The sequence below is a fragment of the Bos mutus genome, chromosome 11 (assembly GCF_027580195.1).
Source record: "Bos mutus isolate GX-2022 chromosome 11, NWIPB_WYAK_1.1, whole genome shotgun sequence".
In the NCBI taxonomy this organism is placed as follows: domain Eukaryota; kingdom Metazoa; phylum Chordata; class Mammalia; order Artiodactyla; family Bovidae; genus Bos; species Bos mutus.
Window position 1 is genome coordinate 37,608,128 of NC_091627.1, and position 19,290 is coordinate 37,627,417.

Below are 19,290 nucleotides of genomic sequence, written 5' to 3' on the forward strand. Positions count from 1 at the left end.
GTGAGAGGCAGTTAGTTGGCTGTGTGTTTGTTCCTTGATCAGGACACATCCGCGTCCAAATGCTAACCTAGTTCCTGAGTGTGGGTATTTGCATGATGACACACCCTTGCCCATGCCACCGACATTTTGATTGTTTCTTCTCAGAAAAGTCACACTCTGGAAGGTTCCTGCCCTCCTATTCTTGACACACACATTTGCAAGTATTCCCTCACCGGAGAGATGCATCCAGGAATGAGTTCTCAAATGCCAGTTCTCCTGAGTGAGGTCTGGCCTGGTCATTCTGGAATCTCTTCTGTACTCTGGTGGGTCGTGATCTTTTGGAACTATCTGATGACTTTACAGATTAGGAGGGAGGGAGGTGCTTGCCTTGCTGGTTGGATTTCCCCTTTCCCAAAGGTATTTTTCATCCAGAACTAAGATCTTACTCGTCATGAAGTTGAAGACCTTTACGGGAACCATGTTTTATTTTGCCATCTGGCTGTGAAACAGTCAGGATTCAGATATCAGAGAGTATGATTAATTCTGCAGACACCCACTGATCCACTCCCATGTCACGCACAGCATCCTGTGGCTGGACAGACTGAGAAATGACTGGGTTGGTGGGAGGGGACCGAGATGCGGCTTTTCCCCTGCTTTCCCACAAGGGAACATCTTCTGCTTCTTTCTCTTGGGATTCCAGGTTGGTGTCCTGAAATATTCAGATAACCTGTTTTATGACCTTGGGCGAACCAGAGCTTGACCCAGCTGAGGACCCGGCCCAGGCTCCTTGAAGGCAGCTTTGACTGCATCTAGGCAGGGCAGGCTTTGATGTATATCACCCAGGGGGGCAGCACAGCCCAATGGAACAAGAGCCAGATTCTCATCCTAGGGAAAGACACATTCAAACACAGAAGGCCCAGGGTGAGTAAAGAAGCTTTTCCTTTCTTTGAGTGACTGCAGAGGCAGGCCCCCTTCCCACAGATCTACTCTCAGGACCACCAGGCAACAGAGTGTACCACGTGCTGGCGAGGCTGGCCGAGCTCCATCACACCCTTGGTTCCAGTGGACGGCAGTGACTCTACTTCATTCTTCAAAATTCTCCAGATGCACCCTACCCACCCTACTCTGCCCTGTCTGAGTGCAAACCACTGCCCCTTTAGCTCCAGAGTACCTGCAGCAGAGTGGAGGGAAAGCTGGGGAGCAGATGTTCCTATGACCCCACAGACAGGACTGAAGGGCTGAGAACAGGGGCAACTCTCCTCTGTCCAGAGGACTCCCAGGGAACAGTGGCTTTTCTCAAGGGCTTATCTCCTAGATTCAAGTGACGTTCTTGCATGGACATTTTTTCTACAACTCTAGCAACCTACTTTCCTGTCCACGAGGTAAAGAAACAGTCTCAACTCTGCTCTCCACCTCCCTCCTCTTCTCTTGAGTCTTAAACTCTGTTTCTCAGATTATTTATTTTATTTATTTATTATTATATGCTAGTTTTCTTATTTACTTTCATAAAAGTCCAGCCCAAGATACATTAAAAAAATTCAAGACATTCATACAAAGCAGGAAGAAAGAACAGCAGTCCCCTGCCCCACTCCTACATGGAATTCCTCTCTCGTAACTCTTTCTTCTGAACTCCTTACTTCTAAATAATATTTTATATGGTTACCCCCTTGACTTACCAATTTTAAATGCCTACTGACATCTCGTGATGGAAGATGAAGCTGGGGTGTTCTTAACCCACTTTTGTGCCTGTATCTTCTCTCCTTCCTTTCTCTAATATATTTGTGTCACATATTTTATTAAATCAATATTCCATTTTTATTTTATTACAATTATGTATGTACAATTCTCTGCTGAGTGAAGAAAAACTCCATTTGCTTTCTTCTAGAAGTCTTTGTTCTTCTAGGAATTAATAATTACCTCATTTTAAAAATCTGTTTGGTCTATGTCATTATCCTAATAATTCTTCCAAAACCCTCCAGCAGAAATTCAAAGTCCTTCTGAATACTATTTTACCCATGAATAAGTGATTAGATTGGGGCTTCCCTGGTGTCTCAGATGGTAAAGAATCCGCCTGCAATGTGGGAGACCTAGGTTTGATTCCTGGGTTGGGAAGATCTCCTGAAGGGGAGCATGGCAACCCACTCCAGCATTCTTGCCTGGAGAATCCCCATGGACAGAAGAGCCTGGCAGGCTACACTCCATGAGGTTGCAAAGAGTCGGATTAGATAAAACTTCCCTTTTCTAGGCTGAAAATGTCCCTTTTCAATCCCGACTCAGGGAATGAACCTGGGTCTCCTGCATTGCAGGCAGATCCTTTTTCCCCAAAGATCGCTCTTCCTGATTTCTGCTGGGTTTCTGGCTCTCCCATTTAGCTGTACAGCCCTGGACTCTGGAGTTCCCTAGCCAGTGATGGATCTGGTGTTGAGCCTCCTGTTTCCTGAATTCCAGCTCTTTCTCCTGCTTGGTTTATGCCCTTGGAGTGTTCACGTTATCATCCCAGTTTGATACATTTCTCTTTAAAGGTCAGCTCTGGCAAGGTGGACACCCTAGGTGTGAAAGGTGCCTGTAATCACCGGGTGCATGTTTGCTAAAGGAGGTGGGGAGATTTCCTATCAGTGGAGGCAAATGCAAATTCCTACCTCTCAAAAAGAATTTCTCTGGTCTGAAGGCAGGAGAGACGGGATTTATTAGGATGGAAGTAGACCCACTCTTGTGAAAATGGCTGTTGGTAAATCAGCAGGACCTGGGCCTCTGCTGCTCATATTTCACCTTCATGCAGAGTAGGAGGAGGTGGCCCATCCCTTGAGACACGTTATTTATGTGTAGTGGGAAGTTGTTCTAAATACTAACTTTGTTAGAGTAAGGCACTTTACTGCCATATTGACTGTAGATCCACATGAATATAGATGACATCAGTTAGACAAACTGTTAGCGGGTGTGACTAGCATGTATGAAACCTCTAGACTCTGCAATCAGTTCAGATCATCATAGCCTCAGATATCCAAGGACCATATACCAAAGCATGAGTATTTAAAGCGTTATTTAAAGTAAGAATTCAATATTTGGGGGGACTTCTCTGGTGGCCCAGTGGCAGACTCCATGCTTCCAAAGTAGGGGGCCCAGGTTCAATCCCTGGTCAGGGAACTAGATTCTACACACTGCAACTAAGACCCAGCAGAGCCAAATATTTAACATTTAAAAAAAGAATTCAATATTTCAAACAACTTTAAACATTGCCCCCAGTGTGACAACGGAAGTGTGTGCTTTGTTCAAAAGAAACAGATGTGACGGGAGGGAAGGAAGAGGAATTGTCTGATTGCTTTTAATACAGCAGTTTAGTAAGTCAGAGGAGGGCAGATGGGCTGAAGATGAGTGAGAGGGACAGAAGTATTCTCATAATGGGAGTACATCCAGGCTTGCCTGGTGAAGCTTCTGGCAGGAAAGGAATGAAGATGGACCCACTACATCACACCGTACACAAAAACTACCTCGAAATGGGGCAAAGACCAAAATGTAAGAGTTAAACTATAAAACTCTTAGGGGAAAAACACAGGAGTAAATTCATGATCTTAAGTTAGGCAATGATTTCTTAGATACAATACCAAAGGCTGTATTTGGTATTGACAAAAGAAAAACAGATAAATTAGACTTGATAAAATTCTGAAAATGATACCATCAAGAAACTTAAAAGACAACCTACAGAATGGGAGAAAATTTTGCAAATCACATATATGATAAGGGACTGGTAACAAGAATGTATGTATGTATATATGTGTGTGTGTATCTTACAACTCAGCAACAAAATAATAAATAACCCAATATTAAACAAAGGGTTTGAACAGACATTTCTCAAAAGAAGATATACAAATGGCTAGTAGACAACAAAAAGATACTCAATACCACAAGCTATCAGGAAACTGTAAGTCAAAACCTTAATGAGATACCACTTCATACCCTCCAGGATGGCTAAAACAAAAAAGACAGACAATGAAAAATGTTGGTGAGATGAAGGAAATTGAAGATGATTCAAAGAAATGGAAAGATATTCCATGCTCTTGTATTAAAATAATTAACATTATTAAAATGACCGTACCGCCCAAAACAATCTACAGATTTAATGCAATTCCTATCAAACTACCAAGAACAGTTTTCACAGAAGCATAACAAATAATCCTAAAACTTACATGGAACCATGAAAGACTCTAAATTGCTAAAGCAATGCTGAGGAAAAAGAACAAAGCTAGAAGTATAACCTTTCCAGATTTTACACAATAATACAAAGCTACAATAATCAAAACGGCATAGTACTGGCATGAAAACAGACACATAGATAATGGAACAGAACTGAGGGTCCAGAAATAAATACATATAACTATAGTTAATTAACCTATGACAAAGGAGGCTAGAATATACAATGGAAAGGAGACAGACTCTTCAACAGGCAGCACTGGGAAAACTGGGCAATCACATGTAAAACAATGAGATTTGAACACTCCCTCATGTTAAATTCTGAGAGGAGAACATAGGCAGAATGCTCTTTGATATAAATCATAAAAGTATTTTCTTGGATCAGTCTCCTAAGGCAAAGGAAATAAAAACAATAATAAGTGCTTTTGCACAGCAAAGGAAACCATCAACAAAATGAAAAGACAATCTGTAAATTGGGAAAAATGTTTGTAAATGCTGTGACTGACAAGTTTATATCCAAAGTGTATAAACAGTTCATACAACTCTATATAAAGAACTCAGTCCCATAAAAAAAATAGGCCGAAGACTTGAATAGACGTTTTTCCAAACAAGGCATACAGATGACTAATAGGCACATGAACAGATGCTCAACATTTCTAATTATTAGAGAAATACAAATCAAAACCATAATGAGACATCACTGCACACCTTGTAGAATGACCACCTCACATTTACTATCAAAAAGACAAGTGTTGATGAAGAAGTGGAGAAAGGGAACCCTTGTGCACTGTTGGGGGGATGTAAATTGGTACAGCCACTATGGAAAACAGTATGGAGATTCCTTAAAAATGAGTAATAGGCTCTGGGTGTCTGCTCTCCACAGGACATTGAACTGACTCCTAGGACCATCAAAAAACACCCCTCACTTGAGTGGGGACAGCATGCCACCTTTTACTTGCATCAAGGTAGACTGTAAACTGTGTGTCTTGCCCTCAGAAGAGAACCTCCCATGACCCGTTGCCTGCATATCATTCACTGGCTCTCCAGCTGGTAATGTCTTTGTGACTTGAAGCTTTGCTCAGTCTATCCAAAGAATTCCATGTGAACGCTGACCTCAACAACTACCCACAACTCTGGATAACAACTCTGAATCATTCAAGACTCACTTCCTGGGCTGTCTCCTAGAGAGACATCACAACTTGCAGGCCAAGTTAGCTGTACTGTCATCTTTGCATGAACCTCTGTGTTAGCCTTCTCTACAGAGTATAGTAACTGATCTATTATATTTACATTTCTGTCTCTTTCATTTCGCAGCAAGACCCTCCAAGGCAAGGATCAAGTTTGATTTCCCCAGAGACCTGTGTGTTTAGCTGTCCATGCGAGATCTCCATATGGGTGTCCCTCAAGCATATCACCTTGTCCAAAGCAGAAATCATCTGAAGCATCTGCTCTTAGTATCCACAGAGGACCCAAGCCTCATTCACTGAATCTTGTATATAACAGCACAGTTTCCTATTTACAAGACTATCTCTCCCACTAGACAGTGAGGAACTAAGGGTGGAAGCCATGTGAATTTTCTTAATCTTTGAATCCCTGGAGTCCAGCACATAGCCATATAGGAGCTGTTCTATAAACAGTGACTAAACTGAAAAAAATTAATAATAGAACTACCAGAACTACCACAGGATCTAATGATTCCACTCCTAGGCATTTATCCAAATTAAAAAAAAAACCACTAACTTGAAAAGATATAGGCACCCTCATATTCACTGCAGCATTATTTACAATGGCCAAGACACAGAAATAATCTAAGTGTCCATCAGTGAATGAATGGATAAAGAAAATGTGGTATACATATTTATATATACATACAACAGAATATTATTCAGCCCGTTGTGGTGTCTCTGCCATTTGTGACAACATGGATGAAACTTGAGGGTGATTATGCTAAGTGAAGTAAGTCAGAGAGAGACACACATTGTATAACTTCATTTGCATGTGGAAACTAATAAAAAAACCCAAAATAAATAGATACAGACAACAGAGTGGTAGTTACCACAGGTGGAAGGTGAGGGAGTGGTCAAAATGGGTGAAGGTGTCACATGCAGACTTCCAGTTATAAGTTTTGGGGATGTAACATACAGCATGGTGACTATCATTAGCAATACTGTGCTGTATATTTGAAAGTTATTAAGAGCGTAAATTGTAAAAGCTTTTATCACAAGAAAAAATGTAACTATGTCAGGTGATAGATATTAACTGAACTTGTCATGGTAATCATTTCACAATACACACATATCAAATGACTATGTTGTATGTCTAAAATGAACACAGTGTTAAACGTCAACTATATCTCAATACAAATAAGTGAAAAAAAATTCTAAATTCCTCACTCATAACTTCCAGGCCACACTCTTTATCAATGTACATGAGACTTGGATGAAATCTGCAGTATTGGCTTTGAAACTCACAGGCCAAGCATCTTGTAAGCCTTGACTCACACAGATGAGGGCTCTGTAATCTATGGGGAGGCTGCCCCCAGGGAGAGAGTCTTGTGTGTAGTTCTTGGAAGGAAAGACACATTGAGCCCTTGGGAGGAAATGATTCCAAAGCTGCCATGTCTTACCTGGGTTCTGGTGCCTGTTCTTCTCCTGGCTTCAGTTGTACATCACCAGGTTCATCCACTGAGAAATAAACATCCCTATTACAACCAATCTTTAAACTTGTTAGCTTAACACAGAGCGGGGCAAATGGTTTCCTCTTCCTTTGAAAGATCCCAGTCTAGTCTCATCAACTCTTTCCAGTTAATTCCCACCCAAGCGGGAGGTCTCAGCCCCCTGTTACAACACTGTCATCTGCTACTCCCTGAAGAGCCGGGCACTGAGAGGGACAGCTGAGGTCGACCAGCTGGCTGGGCCAGGAGGCTCTCTCTAAAACTCACTGGGAGTCAGTTTAATGTACAGTGAGCTCAGCAGGTGTTCTTTAGTTCCCTCCTGGATTTATGACTCCCACATAATCCTCTGCTTTATTAAGCTATTGGAAAAAAATAAAATCTGTCTGCCAAGATCCTAAAGCAGCCTTGGCAGCTAGCAATATATAAAGGCAGTAATTGGAGGCAGGGGGGCCGGCAGCTTGGCTGGCCTTTGACAGACTGTTCAATGGCTTCAGGGAGGGAAATGCCCCCTGGACTGGGGTGAGGAGAGGTGGCCAGGGCTGTGTCCTGTCTCTGGGAGGGGAAGGCAACTCACCTCCATTTCTGTCAGGTAGAGTCCTTTTCCGTCCTTGGAGAGGTTCTGGAAAGCTTCTAGGGTAGAGAGGAGGGGAGGGATCAGGGCGGGCCTGGGCCCACATGAGAGGAAAGCCAGCGTGTTGATCCTGTGAGAAGCCACAGGCTGCGCTTGGCCTCCTCTCCGCTTCTCTTCCCAGTTAAACTCCACACCCGTGAGACAGCTCAAGGCTCAGCTCTCAAAAAAGCTCCCTGACTGCTCTGCCCACCTCGCCCCTCCCTTCTCTAGCTTCTCTGCACTTCAGACCCTCTATTCTTGGCCATAGAGATGCAGAGGTCTTGTCTTAGGAGGTATTTCAAGGGCAGCACTCTTGTCCAACTGTGAATTCTCTGGAGCAAGATTATGCCTCTGGCTTCTCCTTTACCCTCCCAGGGCTCTGTTCTCTCTGTCCTGTTAACTGCCTAGTACAGAGGTGTGGGGCTAGAGCTGTGGGGTTTAAGGACCACGTGGTGGGGTGAGGAGGTTGGGGGGGTGTGGAATGATACGAGTGGAGGCCAGACCCCACTTCAACTCAGCCACCACAGCTCCGTTTGCAGCTCTATTGTGGTTTGGGGTTTCATGTGAAATTTCATTTCAAACAAAGGGGTATGCTGCTAAAAAGTGTCCAAAACTCTGGCCTACAAAGCTGGATTTCTGAGGCCTTGGGGGTGGGGAGCTGCCCGTGAGAACGGGGTCCTTTGTCCGAAGGACACAGCTCTGGGAGCTGCCTCAGTCCTGAGGGTTTGCTTGCAAACATAGCTCTCTGTCCCGCCACCCCAGAGATTAGGCGCTATTTACTGCAGGCACCTGGAGTTCTGTGCAAACTTCTCACGCACAGAAAAATGTTATCTGGTGTAAGAAATAATAACAGGGAGCCATTCCCATGCTCTCAAGATTTCTTGTGACTGTTTGTAAGATGTATAGGCTAACCAAGAAAAAAAGGTCAACTGTTTTGTCTCTCTCACGCTTTTCTGTATAAATATGAGATGTTGAATAAAGTTGGTGTCAGACTGCGTCCCTTCGTGGTGACGTGTCTGAACCTCTCGACCCCATCTTTGTAGTCTCTTGCTTTAGTTTCTTTCTTAGCCCCGCCGTGCACGTTCTCGGGACCTGATCGACTTTGCCGGCTGGCTCCGGCAGGTGGCGCCCGAACAGGGACCCGAGAATCGGAGTGCGACGACGGCCGCTGCCCGCCAAGATTGAGGTAAGTAAAGAGGAATTCCTAAGTAATTAAAAGTAAAGGGCAGGGAGGGTGATTGTCGAGAGTAATAAATCATGGGACAAGGCAATAGCCGCCAGTTATTTGTACATATGTTGAAAACTATGTTAAAAGGTAGGGGAATTCATGTAAATAAGTTACAGCTAGAAAAGTTTTTACTTTTTATTGAGGAGGTTTGTCCTTGGTTTCCAGAGGAAGGAACAGTTAGTCTGGAAACTTGGAAAAAAGTAGGAAAACAATTGCAGACATATTATTCCTTACATGGTCCCAATCGTGTTCCTGTGGATGCTTTTTCTTTGTGGACTCTCTTAAGAGACTGCCTGGATCCTGAACATGAGGGACATAAAATTCAAACGGCTCTCAGAGATTCCACAGGACCCGAAGTTACAGAGCCTTCTGCCCCATCACCTGAGCCGCTTTATGCTGTGCCTGAGGGAACAGCTTATAAGGCTGGAGGGAGTGATGATGTGTTAAGCTCTGATGAACAGAAAGAGTTAAATGAACAAGCGGCTCAGAACCATAGAGAGGATATGCCTTGGGAGATGATGGTTAACATGGAATCCCCCTCAGGAAAAGGGGAATTAAAGCATTCAGGGCTTACTGAAGAACAGCTGGAGAATTTAATTCAGAAGATTGTTATAGCAGTAAAAAAGGATGCACAGGGAGACTCCCACTCCAGCCAGCCTGTGCCTCCAGCATATCCTCCCTCGGTTCTTGCTGGACTCGATCCACCTCCGCCTTTCGTAGAACCGCGAGAGCTTATATCTATCCCTGCTTCTTTGCCCGGTGAAAACATAAAAATTAAAAGTGAGATATTATTATCTCCTCTTCAACAAGCAATTAAGCTTAGCTAATGAAGAAGGAGAACATATTCCCGGGTTTTCAGGAATCTATCCAGTGTTTGAAAATGCTCAACATTAGAGGTATTATGAGCCGCTGCCCTTTAAGCAACTGAAAGAGTTAAAAATGGCTTGTGCACAATATGGCCCGACTGCGCCGTTTACTCAGGCTATTATAGAGGCTTTAGGAAATCAAAATCTGCCACCTAATGATTGGAAACAGGTTGCTCGAGCTTGTTTATCTGGATGAGATTATTTACTATGGAAATCTGAGTTTGCTGAGCAATGTGGGATCACAGCCGATATCAATCGGCGACAGGGACTGAACACCACTTATGAAATGATGGTGGGAGAGGGAGAATATCGAGACACTAATAGTCAACTTAATTATTTACCTGGAGCCTACCCTCAGATTAGTGCTGCGGCTCTACAAGCATGGAAAAAGCTTCCAAATTCTGATAAAAAGACTGAAGATTTATCTAAAATTCGCCAGGGGCCAGATGAGCCATATCAGGATTTTGTTGCCCGCCTGCTTGAGACAATTGGTAAAATGATAGAAGATGAGCAGGCGGAGATGGTGTTGACTAAACAGCTTGCTTATGAAAATGCCAATTCGGCTTGTCAAGCTGCCCTGAGACCTTACAAGAAAAAGGGAGGCTTATCCGATTATGTACAAATTTGTGCCGATATCAGCCCTTCGTACATTCAAGGCATAACTTTGGCCACGACATTACAAGGGTTATTGCCTTAGCTGGTTTTAGTGGACGGCTTGATAATCATTATCCTCAGATAAAATTTTGCAATTTGCTCATTATCACCAATTTCTCTTCCCAAAAATCGTTGTTTCTCAGCCCCTTGCCGACGCCCTAACTGTATTTACTGATGGCTCTTCTAATGGAATAGCTAGTATGATTATACAGGACAATACTACCACCTGGCATACTAATTATAAGTCTGCTCAAAAAGTAAAACTATTTGCCGTTTTTTCAGGCTTTGTTACAAATTTCTGCTCCATTTAATTTATATTCTGACAGTCAATATATCATAAGAGCCTTAAACACTATTGAGACTGTTCCATTTATTGGTACCCTGAATTCTACTATCCAAACTCTTTTTCGTGATATACAACATTTAATTTGCTCCAGAGTTAATAAATGCTATTTTGGTCATATTCGTGCTCACTCTGGACTTCCTGGACCTTTAGCACGAGGCAATGCTTTGGCTGATGAAGCTACACGTATGATATTTCCTTCACTGGAACAAATGGCAAAAACTTCCCACAGCTTACACCATCAAAACAGCAATAGCTTAAGACTTCAATTTGGCATTACTCGAGAAGCTGCCAGACAGATTGTTAAGCAATGTCAAACGTGTCCTCAGTTTTTTAGCGTCCCCCACTATGGAGTTAATCCTCGAGGATTGTTGCCAAACGATATATGGCAAATGGATGTTACCCATATTCCTGAATTTGGTAAACAAAAATTTGTTCATGTTACTATTGACACCTTCTCCGGCTTTTTACATGCCTCTCTACAATCCGGAGAAGCTAGCAAACATTGTATAGCTCATTGCATTAAATGTTTTGCTGTTATGGGAACCCCTAAAACCATAAAAACAGACAATGGTCCAAGATACACTGGAAAAAATTTTCAATTATTTTGTACGCAATTGTCTATCTCACATAAAACAGGTATCCCTTATAATCCTCAAGGTCAAAAAATTATTAAATGGGCACATCAAACTCTCAAACATCAATTGCAAAAACTAAAGAAGGGGGAATTGTATCCCAATACCCCCTCCAACTCTCTAAACCATGCTTTATTTGTTCTAAATTTTTTACAATTGGATATAAGTGGCCGTTCAGCAGCACAGCGATTTTGGAACTTTGATGCACAAACAATAAGACCTAAAGTCTTTTGGAAAGACCCACTTGTAGGAAAATGGTATGGACCAGATCCAGTACTAATCTGGGGACGAGGGCATGTTTGTGTTTTCCCACAGGATGCCGAAGCGCCGCGCTGGCTGCCGGAAAGGTTGGTACGCACGGCGGAGACAGTCTCTAGCAAATCAGATGAGGAGATTGACAATTCAAGAGCATGATGAATTACCATCTCGGCAACAACTTCAGGCATTGATGCGAGAGGCACAGAATCGTGTTGCGGTGCAGGGCGATCCGATATCGCCTTTAAGCTTCCTGATAACCTTATTAATTATCTTAAATCAGATTAACACTGCACACTCTGAAGAATATTCAAATGCTTACTGGGCTTATTTTCCCGATCCTCCCCTTCTCCAACCCGTGGACTGGGAGGGTCGGTCTATTCCCATATACACTAATAAAACTGTTTTATTTCTTGCACCTTGTTTAATTAAAAAACTGATTGATGATCTATGGATCATAAAGGCTTCCATCTATGGAAATGGTCTGCGGTTAAAGGAACATAAGCGTGTGCCTATATAAAAAGAAAGGGGGAGTTGCGGGGAGCTGCCCGTGAGAACGGGGTCCTTTGTCCGAAGGACACAGCTCTGGGAGCTGCCTCAGTCCTTGAGGGTTTGCTTGCAAACATAGCTCTCTGTCCCGCCACCCCAGAGATTAGGCGCTTATTTACTGCAGGCACCTGGAGTTCTGTGCAAACTTCTCACGCACAGAAAAATGTTATCTGGTGTAAGAAATAATAACAGGGAGCCATTCCCATGCTCTCAAGATTTCTTGTGACTGTTTGTAAGATGTATAGGCTAACCAAGAAAAAAAAAGGTCAACTGTTTTGTCTCTCTCACGCTTTTCTGTATAAATATGAGATGTTGAATAAAGTTGGTGTCAGACTGCGTCCCTTTGGTGACGTGTCTGAACCTCTCGACCCCATCTTTGTAGTCTCTTGCTTTAGTTTCTTTCTTAGCCCCGCCACGCTGGGACCTGATCGACTTTGCCGGCTGGCTCCGGCATGGGGACTCCTGCACCCACCAAGACACCATTTGTGAAATCCTTCAGCAGAGATCAAACCATTTACTGCATGACTAAAGACTAGGTTTGAACCGTAAACAATCTGGAGGCGGGGCCATGGTAACTTAACCTTGTTCCTGAGTGAGAGAGGTGCTGAGAAGGGTGAAGAGGAAATAAACGATCTGGGGTGTGGAATGTCCTGGGGAGAAAAGGATGCAGAAGGGAGGCTGGGGTCTCAGGACAGCTACACGGTCACCTAGGCTGATGTTGGCTCTGCCCCTCAGGATGAGGGCTCCTCTGCAGGACTCCAGCCCATCCCGCTACTGAGGCCTTGCCCAGGCCTGGAGCCAGAGTGCATTCCTGGTCCTCTGCTGTGTTCTCTGGTCAGCGTGATGGTCTCCGGGTGACACTTACTTGCCATGGCTTCCAGCCGCATCAGCAAGCAGACCAGGCTGGGGAAGCTGACCCTGCCAGTGCTGTCGCTGTACCGGAGTTTCATGAGGTCCAGCAGCTCGCTGGTGATGGAGATCCCTGCGAGGAAGTCTGGGACACAGTTGGGGAGCTGGTGAGCAGGGAGGAACGGGTGTGGTCCTCCACCTCGGGAGATCAGAAACACCTGTGCGGAGACCACGTGGCCTTTCACCACCATCCCCTCCTCCACCTGGCTCAGCGGCCAGTCCACTCCTCTTCTGTGTACTTTTGACTCTTCAGAATGTTAGCTTCCAGGCCCCAACAGTATTGGGGCTAAACACTCCTGACCCTTGACAATCATCTGATAATTCCTGTGGGGGATGGGAGCTGCCAGGACACGTGAAAAGTTTGCTCCCAGCCCCACCTTGTCAGGCCTCCCTCTGCTGGTGACCCTCTCCAACAGCCCTCCTCGCCTAGTCCTGGACCGTGTGTGGTCTCATATGCGGTTCCTGGAGAAGGGGCTTAGTCCTAGGTTGGTCATCCAGGGATGAGGCTGGTCCTCAGAGCAGCAGGTGGGCAGGACAGAGCTGCCTTGCCCTCTTTGGGTCTTGTGATCTTATGTGTCTAGCTATAAGCTCCAGGGAGGCACCGACCACAGAACCGACAAGGGCGAACTGAAAATCCGGTGGGGGTCTATGCACCCCAGTGAGCTACCAGAACCCTGTAAACCGGACCATCCATCATGGGGACAAGGCTGGTGGCCTTCGGGCCCCACACAGTATAAGACACGTTGGTTTCTCCTGCAGAATTAATAAAATGTGAATACGAAGGCCTTTAGATAGGACATGCCTGCAGCTTGTACATTCTCAAACTGCCCCCGCAAATCACATCAGCTCCATGGCCCTCTTCAGTTACCTGCTGGCCCCTGCAAGCTTTTCAGTTGAATTCCATCTATTTTCTTTCTCCCTTTTATTATTCTGGAGTCATGGGTGAGGTCTCCTTTAAAGGTTTCAACTTCCACTGGCCATTCAGTGGTTCTCAAAGTGTGATCCCCAGACCAGGAGCTTTGGCCTCACTTGGGAACTTGGCAGAGATGCCGGTTCTCAAGCCCCACCCTAGTCCTCCTGAGTCAGTACCTTGGGGTGGGTGGTGAGGCTCAACATTCCCTGCTTCCATAAGCCCCCAGGGGCTTCTTCTCAACCTTAAGTGTGAGAAACACAACCCTCTGCTGTGAAGAATTAAGGGAGGGGAGGGAGTTCCCTGGTGGGCCAGTGGTTAAGAATCCCCCTTCCAATGCAGGGGATGTGGGTTTGATCCCTGGTCGAGGAACTAGGATCCCACATGCTGTGGGGCAACTAAGCCCATTTCCTGCAACTAAGGCTCCATGCAGCCAAATAAACACATTTTTATAAGCAGAAGAGGAAGGAGAAAGGGGGACGTGGGGGGAGGGGCAGGGAGCAGGTGCTCAGGTTTCTACCTGCTCTGCATCCAGGCCAGGAGCCCCAGGAGGGAGACCCATTGAGGCTGCCCTTTCAGCAGTGACCTGCGGGAGTCTGATTTTACATTTCATTAGGGAAGGTGGCAATTTCCTGACTTCACCTTTCTGTGGGCCATTTCCCTGCAGGGACAGTGGGGACAATGATTCTTGCCCTGCGCAGTTCAAGAGCTGTTTAGACAATCAAAGGAGGTGATGTGCGTGCAAGTTATGGCTGAACTCTGACGCACCCTCGCCCTTCGGTGTTATTATCATTCTCTCAGGACTGAAAGCTCTTGCCTCCTTGAAGCAAACAGATACATGTGATCTCACTTAACCCCAGACCCTCTGTGAAGAGAGGGCATCAGCTGGCCTGTGAGTATTTAATCTGGATGGCCTGGATGCTGAGGTGGATGTGTCTTCAAGCAAGTTAGATTTCTGGTAGGGTATCAACCATTCAGGGTCATTTTTCATGGTTAGTGCTGTGCTGGGGAGAGAAGGCAATTAGGAGAGCTGACTGGCAGGTGAGAACTCAGGTGGGGGAGGATGGAGTTGGAGTCTGCAGCCAGGAGGTCCACAGAGGGCGGGCGCGCACACACACACACACACACACACACACCAAACACACACGCCCCTGCCACTCCCAATCATCAAAGCTCAAAGGGTTGTCTGCTTTACCTGTGTCCCTTATGGCCTTCCACAAATCCGAGCTGAGGAAAACGCCAGCATTCTTTGGGGAGTTCTGGAAAACACTCTGATATGGAGGAAGAAGCAAGAAACCCGTATGAGCCCCAGTGCCCACGTGGAAGAGGGTGTCCTGGAAGATCTTGTACCCATCCCTGGAGGCTGCTTCACTAAAACATGATGGGCTCAGCTCAGAGGTCGATGGGTGCACAGCTGAGGATGGTGGGGAGGAGGAGGGAGAGGCGGAAGGGGAGGCAGCGTGGGTTCCGCTTGTTAAAGTCCACAGACCTCCTACCTGCCAACTGTAGGGCTGCAGGCCCCTCTCTCAGGCCTGCACCTCCTCCCTCCCAACCTGCTCTCCTTTAGCCTCTACACCCCATAGACTGGGTTCCATCCACCCAGGGCGGCTTGTCACTTTCCAGGGACGTGAAGAGCTCGCTAAAGAGCTTGCCTAGGATGGGCATTAGGAGCACAGACTGCACAACCAAATTGCTGGGTATAAATCCCAGCCTATCTACAGCGGTGTCACCTTGGGCAAGTGACCCGATCTTTCTGGATCTCAGTCTACCCCCTCTGCAGCACAAGGCCAATATACTACCTACCTTGTAGGTTTGCTGCGAGGAAGAAATGAGCACATCTTATAAAGAGCTAAGGAGAGCACCTTGCACACTAGTGAGGGCAGTGTAGGCAGCACGGAAGGCAGGTGAGAACTGTCTCTGGGACCAGGCGATGCCTCAGGGTGGAGTCCCCTGAACATCTCAATTTTTTTACAGGGCAGTTCTCCATTTGCTGGGGACTTTGCTGCTGCTGCTGCTTCTAAGTCGCCTCAGTTGTGTCCGACTCTGTGCGACCCCCTAGACAGCAGCCCACCAGGCTCCCCCATCCCTGGGATTCTCCAGGCAAGAACACTGGAGTGGGTTGCCATTTCCTTCTCCAATGCATGAAAGTGAAAAGTGAAAGTGAAGTCGCTCAGTCGTGTCTGACTCTTAGTGACCCCATGGACTGCAGCCTACCAGGCTCCTCCGTCCATGAAGAGTAGTGGAGTGGGGGTGCCATTGCCTTCTCTGGGGACTTTTCTACCTCCCTCTAATTCTCACTCTAACCCTCAGCCTCCTCCCATTTCCCAGGTGAGAACATGGGCTGGTGAGTCACGTGCCCTGATGAGACAGACAAGCACCAGAGGACTGAACCCAGGATGTTCCAGAGCAAAATACCCCCAGCAGGTGCTCAGTCCGGGCTGATTGTGAGAGCCAGTTACAGTGGAAGAGCAGCTTGAGCACTTTTTCCTGGCCTTATTTGGCTTTTGTGAGTTCAGAGTCCTAGATGTTCTCAATTAGGTAGGGACTCAGTGTCATGCACTTGCTCAGTCGTCTGTCCAGCACTTTTAAGCATCTGCTGTGAGCTGGACACTGTGGAGACGCTGGGGAAAAGGATGAACATGAGGGCTCCCTGCCCGGGAGGACCTGCAGTCTAATGGATGGGCCATCAGTCATTGCTGTGTCCAGGGGGAAACCCAATCACTCCAATCAGAGGTAGGCGATACAAATAAATAGTATTAAACAGGAAGTGTTTGCGTCTTATTGTTGTGAGTTCAAGTGTTGGGAGCTGAGTGGAAACTAACCGGATCTGGAGAGGGGAGGCAAGGCCCCCACGGAGCTTTGGGGTCTGGACCCTCAGGCTGGGTGGGCACCAGGCAGGCTCCCATTGCAGGGAAGGGAAAGTGCGGAGTCTTACATTAGGGTTCAAAGGAGCAGGTGGGATAAGTGAAGGGGCCTCTCCTAGACCCCAAAGTGGAGTCTTAACTCAGAGGGTCTTGGGTACAGCTAGTGAGTTTCGACTTTGTCCTGGGAACAATGGTGAGGCCACACAGAGGCCACAGACCACAACTGTGACTCTGATCTGTTTTCTGGCAGAGGTAGGGTAGGGGAACGAGGTAAACCAGCGGCTTGGGGGATGCTGCAGTGGGCCCACAGAGAAATGGGGAGGGCGGTGCCAGCCGGCAGTTTCAGCTACAGTCCACTGTGACCCTTTCTCCTTTGGCCTCCTAGAGCGGTCCTCAGCCTGCCACCTGACTGAGCATGGCCAGGGGGGTGCACGCACATCTCCCCAAGCAAAATGGGGGCTCCCCTTGAGGGTGGGGTGAGGTTCCCCTTCTATCACAGCCCTCAATGCTGGGGCAGAATCAGGCACCCAGTAAATCTGTGCCAACCCAGTTGGAATGAACACTCGTCAAGAGAGAACATGCTGGTACCTGGCAGTGGACGAGACGGCTCCACAGCCTTGAAAACTCCTCCTGGTCAAGTCGCCCGTTCACCTTCAGCTGGTGGGGAGTTAAGAGTCAAGCAGTCTTGTGTGCAGTGAGCAGAGGGGCCTCAGGCATGGAGAGGCTCCATCCGTCACCTAGTAACACAGGCGGTCCAGAGTCACCTGGATGTGACCCCACGCCAGCTGGCTCTGATGCGTCTAAAAGAGACCTGGCTTAGATTCATTTCACAGGAGAAAATGGGCAATTGGAAGAAGGCAGCCCTGAGAAAGGGATGCCAACGTCATTTGCACCCATGGAAAGAGGTTGAACCCCAAACACAGCCTTCACCAGTTGGGGTGGGTCCCCCTTGTAGAGGGGAGTGGGAAGCAGCAGTGTGGGGAGGTGACTGCAACTCCTGAGGTGGGCTGAGAGATGAGCACATGTGCTAAGTGTGCGGCCATGGATGGACCACATTCTGGGTATTAAAGCCGGCCCTGGTCCCTCCACGCTGTGTGCTGTGCTTAGTTGCCGAGTCGTGTCCAACTCTTTGCGACCCCGTGAACTGCAGCCCGCCAGACTCCTCTGTCCATGGGGATTCTTCAGGCAAGAATACTGGAGTGGGTTGCCATACCCTTCTCCAGGGAATCTTCCCAACCTGGGGATCGAACCAAGGTCTCCCACATTTCAGGTGGATTCTTTACCATCTGAGCCACCAGGGAAGCCTGGTCCTTCCTTACCAAGAGTTTAATGAGAACTAATGGAAAGAATGGATCTCTGTGGCACTGGAGGGGAGCTGACGGGTGAGCAGAAGGAAGGGTAGGAAAGACTGGTCTTCTGCGCAGGGGTCCAACAGACATGACCTCCCCTGGGGTTACCTGCCCTAGGCTGCAGGGCTCCTGAGTGCCATTCTGATTTATCTGCAGGGATGAGCAGTGTCTCCGAGTGATTCTATACAACAGTCAAGAGACAGGGCCTGACTGATGAGTTCATCAAGATGGCTCTTGTTCGACAATGCCCAGCTTCATGTCCCCAGTAGAGCCTTGTTAAGAGTGAAAGAGCTGGGGGATCTGTGTCTCCTCAGGGAGACAGTGCATAGCGAGGGGAGAGTTGCAAGGTGACCCCTGAGGGATATGCCCACCAGCGGGGAGATGGAGTGGCAGGGGAGAAATGGCTCCCAGGGGAGTGGAAGTCAGGATGGGAGGCAGAAGATCCTGGGCTTGGGTCCTAGTCCAGCCACTTGTGGCCACAGAACTAGGGCAAGTCACTGCACTGCCCAGCCCAGTCTCATCTGTCAATGCAACAGAATAGTAATAACAGGGTGTAACTGCCATGCAGACCTAGGATTTCCTCCATTAGCTGGATGGACTGTATAGTCCACAAGGTCACAAAGAGTTGGACACGACTGAACGACTTTCACTTTGGTGGTTGTTAACCTTTATTGAACTGGGGGTTTGTTGAGCAAGGGATTTAAATAGTGGTAAGGAGAGGGGTAGAAGTAAAGAAGTTAGGATACTATCCTTTGCTAAGCAGTGAAGAATACGATTAGAACATGGGCTTTGGAAGCTGAAAACTTCAAGTCCAAATCCAGGCACAAATCCTGACTGGCTGTGCGATCTGGGTGAATGACTAAACCTCTCTGAACCCGTTTCTTCCAGTGTACCATGGGACAATACTTCTTATATCACAGAGATTCTTGCAAGAACTACAAGGGAAAAAATATCTATCAGTACCATTCTGGGTATGCAGTAGACACTTGATAGATAGTAAGTGTTGTTGCTATGGTGGTTCTAGAGAGTTGGTGAGTTCATGCAGAGTCCCCAGAAGCCCAGGCTCTTTGGTGAGCCCTTAGAACCAAGGAAGAAGAGAAAACAGAGTGAAAAAAGATTCTCTACTGTCCCAGTTAGATCCTTGGGGAAGCTGATGGAGCAGACAGGCTCTCAGTGCTGGGAGGCAGTGGGGGGTGGATGGTGACTGCAAAGGATACATCCATCAGAGCCACGAGGCTGCGGCACTCATCCAAGGAGAACGGGTCCCCTGGAGGTCC

The 19,290-nt window shown here is 46.8% G+C and overlaps 1 long non-coding RNA gene across 1 annotated transcript; it reads right to left on the bottom strand.

The window, feature by feature from the left end:
* Positions 1-286: 286 nt before the first annotated feature.
* On the bottom strand, positions 287-7,801 carry LOC138989974 (uncharacterized). Its single transcript, XR_011466164.1, has 3 exons — positions 7,416-7,801; positions 6,794-6,851; positions 287-864 (listed from the first exon to the last, which is right to left on the bottom strand). It is a non-coding gene; the product is annotated as an uncharacterized lncRNA (long non-coding RNA).
* Positions 7,802-19,290: the final 11,489 nt, after the last annotated feature.